Source organism: Vigna umbellata, chromosome 5 (genome assembly GCF_029865625.1).
Source record: "Vigna umbellata cultivar VRB3 chromosome 5, Vumbellata_1.0, whole genome shotgun sequence".
Classification (NCBI taxonomy): domain Eukaryota; kingdom Viridiplantae; phylum Streptophyta; class Magnoliopsida; order Fabales; family Fabaceae; genus Vigna; species Vigna umbellata.
Genome location: NC_142169.1, coordinates 50,689,224 through 50,697,192, shown reverse-complemented (window position 1 = coordinate 50,697,192; position 7,969 = coordinate 50,689,224). Strand labels below are relative to the sequence as shown.

General features: G+C 35.0%; 1 pseudogene; it reads right to left on the bottom strand.

The window, feature by feature from the left end:
• Positions 1–7,038: 7,038 nt before the first annotated feature.
• On the bottom strand, positions 7,039–7,764 carry LOC148198539 (uncharacterized; annotated as a pseudogene).
• Positions 7,765–7,969: the final 205 nt, after the last annotated feature.

Below are 7,969 nucleotides of genomic sequence, written 5' to 3'. Positions count from 1 at the left end.
ATTCTTAGTTATTTATGCTTCTTTCATTAATGGTTAGGGTTATTCTTCTTTGGTCAATGCTAGTTATGTTTAACTCATTCATGGCATGATTATTGGTTTTCGTGATATGGACACATACGAGGAAACCTAGATCTGGAGAATTGCTCTCAAAAGCAGTATTGCCTTGACATAAGGATATGAGTTTTGGTTATCTTAAGCTTCTGTGCGTATGTAATGCAGAATTAATTGTTATGGAGACAAGACATTGTAAACTAGTAATTAAGGATAGGTTTCTTCGCCGAGACATCGAGTTTTAAGTAATTTCGAAAGTGATATTAACATTAATGAAGAAGATGAATTCATACATGCATGAGAGGAAACTTGGCGAAATCTAAACCCCAACAACATACGCATCTCATATTTTAAACTTCATCCGTTCACCTTTGTGTTTTCTTTCAATTGGTCAAAATTGCATTCATGTTTACTTTTATAGCATTTGCATTCGAAACCACTAAATTGTTCTTCAAAAGTATTAATTAGTTAGGTAATCATATAACTATTTAGTGTCGTGAATCCTTTGGGAAACGATAATAGGTCTTACCATTTTTATTACTTGATACGATTCGGTACACTTGCCGATATCTTAACACCTACAAAATGAACTTTATGGGCATGAGACCACTATGTAAGCACTAAAAGTAACTGCTAAAGCATATGAGAAACCAAACCAAAACCATAAACAATAAACCAACAATCACCCACACACAACCAATTATAATATGTTACACAACAATGCCTTAAACAATTCACACAAATTTTCAACAAAATCTAACTTTAGCAAAATCTAACACTCATATTTAAAACATTTTCCACATTTTACACTGTTCAAAAAAATGTTACAGAGGAATGGCACAAAGCTTAGGTTACGAGATTACGAACTCAAACCTGACTGCCAAAGATCAATGCTTCCAATTTCAACTGCAGATTTCGCTACCAAACCACGTTAAAACTTTGATTCTCAACACCCTTAATTTAATTTTGAAAACAAAAACCTTTATATCATAAATGCACTTTCAAAATCATTAAATCCACCTCACTATGCCTGAAGGGAATCCACGTGGGCAGTTAAATGTCATCTCATTTGGGTTTTGTACATATGGACAGTGGGTCGTTAACGATTTAAATGTCGTCTGCAAAAAGGACTAAACTGAACATAAATTACATTCGAACAAACCTGACGAAAATAGGGACCATCAGTGCTATTAAGCCTTTTTGTATTGATCCTTTAACGAGAAATTACAGTTAATGCAACTCAATCATATAATCATACAATTAATAAGTAAACTTTCAACATTAAAATAAGAACCTGAGAGTGTGAAAGGCCAATAACAATGGACAACCCGCAATCAAAATGGTAGAAAATTCAACTATGCAAAAATCAAACCTAGACAAAAATACAAAAAAAATATTAGTTTTAGGAACAAAAGCAAACACCAAAACGCAAAAAAAAAAAATTACCACTAAAGGTGGAGAATCAGAATAGCCAACCCAAGAAGAGGTTTGGAACGATTTTGATCAGTGATAATGGTTCCTAAACTTTCGCCTTGGCAATAGAGACAATAAAGAAGGCATTGAACGGTGCAAAAATGCAAAGAAAAGAGGTTTCTCGGTGGCAGAGTAGCGTTGTTTTTGTGTTTGTAGAGGGAAGAATAGTTTTGTGAAAAAGATGAAATTGTTCACCTCTATCTTTTATTTTTTTTAACCTGGAAATGGTTATTACCTCGATTCTCAAGAAAAATGAGGCAATATGGGGGCTACAGCCTCAGTTTTCCAAATAACTCAGGCATAAACTCGTACAAAAAAATTTAAAATTAATTAAAAATGTAAAATTTGCAATTTTATTCAACTTTTTTCCCCCGGTTCCCCGCCAAACCGAGGCATAAGACCCATATTACCTCGGTTGCGATAAAATCAGTGCCAAAAATTGAAAAAAAATTATAGTTTAAATATTCAAAATGGGTCATTATGGCATCAGTTCTAAGGAAACCGAGGCCAAAAGTCCTGCATAGATATAACATGTCTCTAAAAATCTGACTTTTCAATTGATAAAATTTTTAGAAAAGGGTCTATGGCCTCAGTTCTACATGGAATCAAGGTCATAAAACCTTTCCTAAAAAGTTGTGAGTTGAATCGTTAGGGTGCAGAGGGGAATGTAGGGATCTATAGAGGTTTTATGGCCTCGATTATGAAAACAATTGACACCAAAAACTCTACACAAAGATTTTGGTCCATTGAAAAGTGTTTGGTTGTCAGGTACGCAGACCCAATGAAAGCAGTTGTCCTTGGAACCTAGGTCATAGATCCTCTATTACTTCGGTTGGTTTGGAACCAAGGCATATACTTTCACGAAAATTTCAAAACTAACACCATGCCATGTTATGCTTCGATTTTTCATAAACCGAAGCATAATGTGCGCTTTAGTATCATTTTTGCTTACTAGTGTATTGTTGTAATCTTCCTTTTTGATAATGTAATATCCTCTTATTATCTTCTAAATAAATATAATATATTCAAGATGTATTTGGTTGCTATAGAGATTTAAAAATATTTAAGAAAATCTTGCTAAACTTAAGAAGACGTGATAATTATTATCTTTTGATATTTTCTTATATTATTAAATAAGATAATTATTTAAAAATATCAAATAAAATATCTCAAGATATATTTGTACTAAATTATATTTTATTGTAAAGATTATGGAATTATAAAAAATATGTGAAAAAAGATACAGAAAACCACCTAGTCCAATTTGTGTTGTTTGTTCCCCTTTTTAAGTTACCCAAAATTAGTTTAGCTCAACCAAACTGATTTTTCAACGATCATCATTTCTTCACTTTTTTCGTGATTTTCTTATCTTCTTCATGCTATACATGACTTGATTTTTTTTAATTTAGTTAATCTATGACCTTAAACTTAGCTTAAACTACATCAAAACACTTCACCATATTCAAAAAAATTTATACAACTAAAAATTATTTTTAATATTTTTTTATATCTCAAGCTCGTTTAGTTATCTTAGAATAAATCCTAATTAAAACAACATTTTAAGCACAAAATCCAATTAACAAGTCAAGATTAAAAGTTAAATAAAGACATAAATATGGATTCATTAGTAACCTCCTTAAATAATATTTTTTTTTATTTTTGTCTAGGTTTGATTTTTGCATAGTTGAATTTTCTACCATTTTGATTGCGGGTTGTCCATTGTTGTTGGCTTTTCATACTCTCAGGTTCTTATTTTAATGTTTAAAGTTTACTTATTAATTGTATGATGGTATGATTGAGTTGCATTAACCGTAATTTCTCGTTAAAGGATCAATACAAAAAGGCTTAATAGCATTGAAAGCCACGTCAGAAAGGTTAGTGTCTCAGCGCACCCCCTGTGCGCTAAGCGAATTTTGCTGCAGAGGAAGCTAAATTCTGCAGATTTTTCTGCATAATTGAGCAACTATAACTCCCTTTTACCAATTCTAATCATTTTGGTGAACTTCTACCACTCATAAATCAACTTTCATGCTAAATTAAACTTACCTAAACAATTCTAATCCTTTCTAACATTATTATAAAGTGTTTATGCATTGATTTAGGTTCTACAACTTCAATTTTATCAACCTAGAGGTCTAAATTCAATTCTACAACTTGGAGTTGATTTTTAACCATTTAAACATGCCTACTAAGTCACACATGACCTACCTAAGTTACCTAAACTGACTAGGATCACCAAGAATGCCTAACTCTAAATTTGACCACCACACTTCCTTTCTAACTCTAAAACACCAATTTTTTTTCAACTTAAAGACCCAAAACCCGATCTTACCTCTTTGCAGTAATTTTGACCAATTTAGTGACTCAAACAAGTCACAATACAGTGGATAAAACTGTCCCAACAGTCCAATAACGCTGTAGACCTCATTTGCTCAAAACCACTACCTCACTTCCTCTAAAATGGCCAAAAATTGACCCTAAAGACACTTGATTTCCTTTCTAACAGCACTACCACAAAATTTTCATGCCAAAACAGTTCCAACATACACAGTTCCATCATTCTAGGTCATTCCAAACAGTTTATAGCCATCAATCACCAAATTCACATAACACACACTTCCATACATGCATTTCAAGTTTAACTAGAACCAAGTTCATGCTTCCACAACATACCACTACAAATTTTATCATGCATTCACTCCACACAGTAAAATCAATAGTAGAACTAGCTCCCCTTACCTCTAGTGTAGACAACCAAGCTCAAGTAGGAACCCTATACCACTTGCTTGCACTCCCAAAATGTTATAATCACCTATAAATCATCAATTGATGATGGAAAGCGAATCTTAGAACCAATAGAAGCTAGATTATGGAAGAAAACGAAATGGGTTGCATGCAACAGTTCAATCGCATGCTTACAACCCTAGGGCACACGAGAAAGGGGGGTTTTCTTACCGTTTGGAGAAAACGAAAAATCAATCGGTAGAAGCGTAGCTCTTGGAGTCCTGAAGGTCTAGGTAGCTTCAATTCGGGAAACAAACGGTTAGATTTTGGAGTTGGAATAGAGAGAGTGACAAGGCAAGGAAGAAAAGAGAGAGTGCTTGAAAGAAAAGGGGGAACGTTATTCTGAAGCACAATTTTTTTTATAAGGCCTTACAAGACCACTATAGTTGTTGATGTAGTCATTGCGTTGAAGTTGGTGACATCCCCGGCAGCTCCATGCGCCACCGGCGATGAACCCGACAGGAGAGGACCACGGCGGCGTCTTTATCGCTCTTGGTGAGTGTCGCGCGATTGAAGAGGATAGAAGAACCCAATGCAGGAAGAGAACGACGTTGACCACACCGGCGACGTTGTCGGTCTGGATCGCTGTGACGACGAGCGACATAGGTGTGAGCGGCGACGACGAGGGCGAGCGAAAGGAAGAGCATGGTGGTGCTTCCAACGTTGGCGTTGTCGCCGACGATGTTCTTGGCCGGCCAGGAGGAGTGGCAGTGATCTTGTTCGGGGTAGAGGCAAGGGCTGCTCTAGAATCTTTGTCTCTGAATGGTGGGTGAAGAAGAAACCCTACTCTGATCTGAAAAAGAGTTTGGACCTAAGCCCAAAGGAGCTTGACCAAACGAATTTCTTTTGCACCCCCTTTTTTCTCTGCATCCCTACTCTTTCTAGACTGTTTTTATTTTATCTTATTTTGTTTTTTTTATTTCTTTTAGTATTTGTTTGATTATTAGGTCTTTATTGCATGTAAGCCCCTCCTTGTATGATATCCCCACCCCCTGTGTCTTGTGTTTTATTTTTTCTTCTTTGGGTTTGTTTATTTCATTTTACGTGCCACTCCAATATTTACGGGCACATTCATTTTCTTAATTAAAAATTATTTAATGAAAAAATTATGAAACAAAAGACAAAAATGAAAAAGTGATAATAAAATATAAAAGAAAAAATGAAAAATAAAAACAAATGGTTATAGAGCTTCTGACGGTATCTTTCTTCTTAATATTTAAATATGGTTTTTAGTTCGTTCTTGTTTTATTGTCTTGAAATATTGTTTTTCTAAAATAAAAAGGATAAATTTCAAAATTATAAAAAATAATTTTTAGTATTTTTTTATAGCTGTAATTTATTTTCTATCTTCATACCTTTCTTTAAAAAATACTTACGTAAATAGTATTATTATTTTTAGGTAAATATTACTATTATTCTATATTAAACCCTTATGTAAATGCATTTACTATTTTAAATCTTGTTTTAAACATTCACGTAAATACTATTTTCATATTATAAAAATTATAAAAATGAAAGATAAAAATGAAAAATTATAAAATAAATTATGAAAATAATAAAATTTTTAATAAGAGTATGACTACTTGCGCATAAGCCTACTACTTAATACTCTCAATCTAAAAAATTAAATAATGATATGAGTACTCGTTTGACCGTCCCTTCTTTTTCTCAAAAAAATACTAAAAAATATTTTAAAGGTTAAGCATCGCTCGCATCGTTCTTGTGTTGAAAACCTTTTCTCTTTCTTTTATAAAAAATACCAAAAAAAATATTTTAAAGGTTAAGCATATGCGTGATGACTCGCATCGCCCTTATGCTAAAAACATTTTCTATTTCTTTTATAAAAAATACCAAAAAATATTTTAAAGGTTAAGCACATGTGTAATCGCTCGCATCGTCCTTGTGGTAAAAACCTTTTCTCTTTCTTTTATAAAAAAAATACCAAAAAGTATTTTAGAGGTTAAGCACATGTGTGATCGCTCGCATTGTCCTTGTACTAAAAACCTTTTCTCTTTCTTTTATAAAAAATACCAAAAAAATATTTTAAAGGTTAAACACATGTGTGATCGCTCGCGTCGTCCTTGTGCTAAAAACCTTTTCTCTTTCTTTTATAAAAAAATACTAAAAAATATTTTAAAGGTTAATTTTATAAAAAAACCATACCGAGTGCGAGTTACATTAGCGGGCACCAATTTACCGTTCGAGTTACACATCGAATATAGGGAAACACTCCCTAGTCTAGGACATGTTCACCAAAGAACCCCTAGCACATCAAAAATACAGAAAAACACTCCCTAGTATAGGACATGTTCGCCAAAGAACACCTAGCGCATCAAAATACAGGGAAACATTCCCTAGTCTAGGACATGTTCACCAGAGAACACGTAGCCCATCAAAAAATACAGGGAAACACTCCCTAGTCTAGGACATGTTCGCCAAAGAACACCTAGCGCATCAAATTCTAGGGAAACACTCCCTAGTCTAGGACATGTTCGCCAAAGAACACCCAGCGCATACAAACATAAGGACATTGATAAACTTGGCCGAGCGATTATAGACATCTTAAAGCAATGCACAAAGCAATCAATTATTATTATTTGCCGAGCGGTCACCACATAGTTAAAAGAGCAAAAGGAAATCATTGTTGTAACCAGTAAAAAAATACTTCGACAAACCATAGTACGACATAAAGCTATTGAAGTTCAAAACATTAGCATATCAAAATCTACTTTACGAAAGGTTCACAACAATGACATCATCTTTAGAAGGGCCTACAGGATCTCCCTCTCTAACTTCTCCAGATGCAGCTGTTCCTACTACATTTTCTTCTTCAATCCCAACCTCAGTAGGCCCAACCTCCAACAAGGCACCTTCAGGAATGTCCATTACGGGTACCAATTTCCCGTAGTAAACATCCTTTTTTGTATCAAACTCAATACCTTCAGTTGATATGTTCAGGAGATGAGACACTTGCCTCAAGGCCTTTTTGAAACCTCGGGTGTGTTCTTCAACGATCGCCTGCCCCATCAACTCCTTGTCCTCATCAACCTTGGTGCGCAGAACATCCATCTCTTCTCTAGCTTCTTTTTCAGCAACACCAAGAGTGTTATAAGCAATTATGAGTGACACAACGGTGGCCTTCTGCTCTTGGTTCTCCTTCTTCAATAATTTCGCCTCAACAGGTAACAGGTCATATTTCTTCTTCAACTCGACATTGGACCTCTAAACATTCTCCATTATGCGACGAGCTTCTGCCAGCAGTTCTTCAGACTCTTTCTATTTTTTCTCACATTGAGAATGAGCAGCAATAGTTTCACTCAGTTATGTATGAACCTTTTTCAGTTCGGTTCTCAGAACTCCTCTATCCAAGGCATACGCTAGATGCCAAGTGGCCATGGCTATACGACAAGCAAACTCCATCGCGGTATCGACAATTTGTTGCTCCGACATACCTTCTACCACGCTTATGACCCAGACAAAAAGCCAGACTCCACATGGCACCCGGTATTGGGCGAGCGATCGGTTTTGGGAATTTTTCACCTTTCTTGGGCATCCATTTTCTCGACTCGCGCTCTCCCTTCCGCTTCCTTACAAAAGGATGATCCTCAATGACGATCATGTTGGGCGAGGGTGGCTGAGCTGTCTGCGAAGGAGTGGCAAT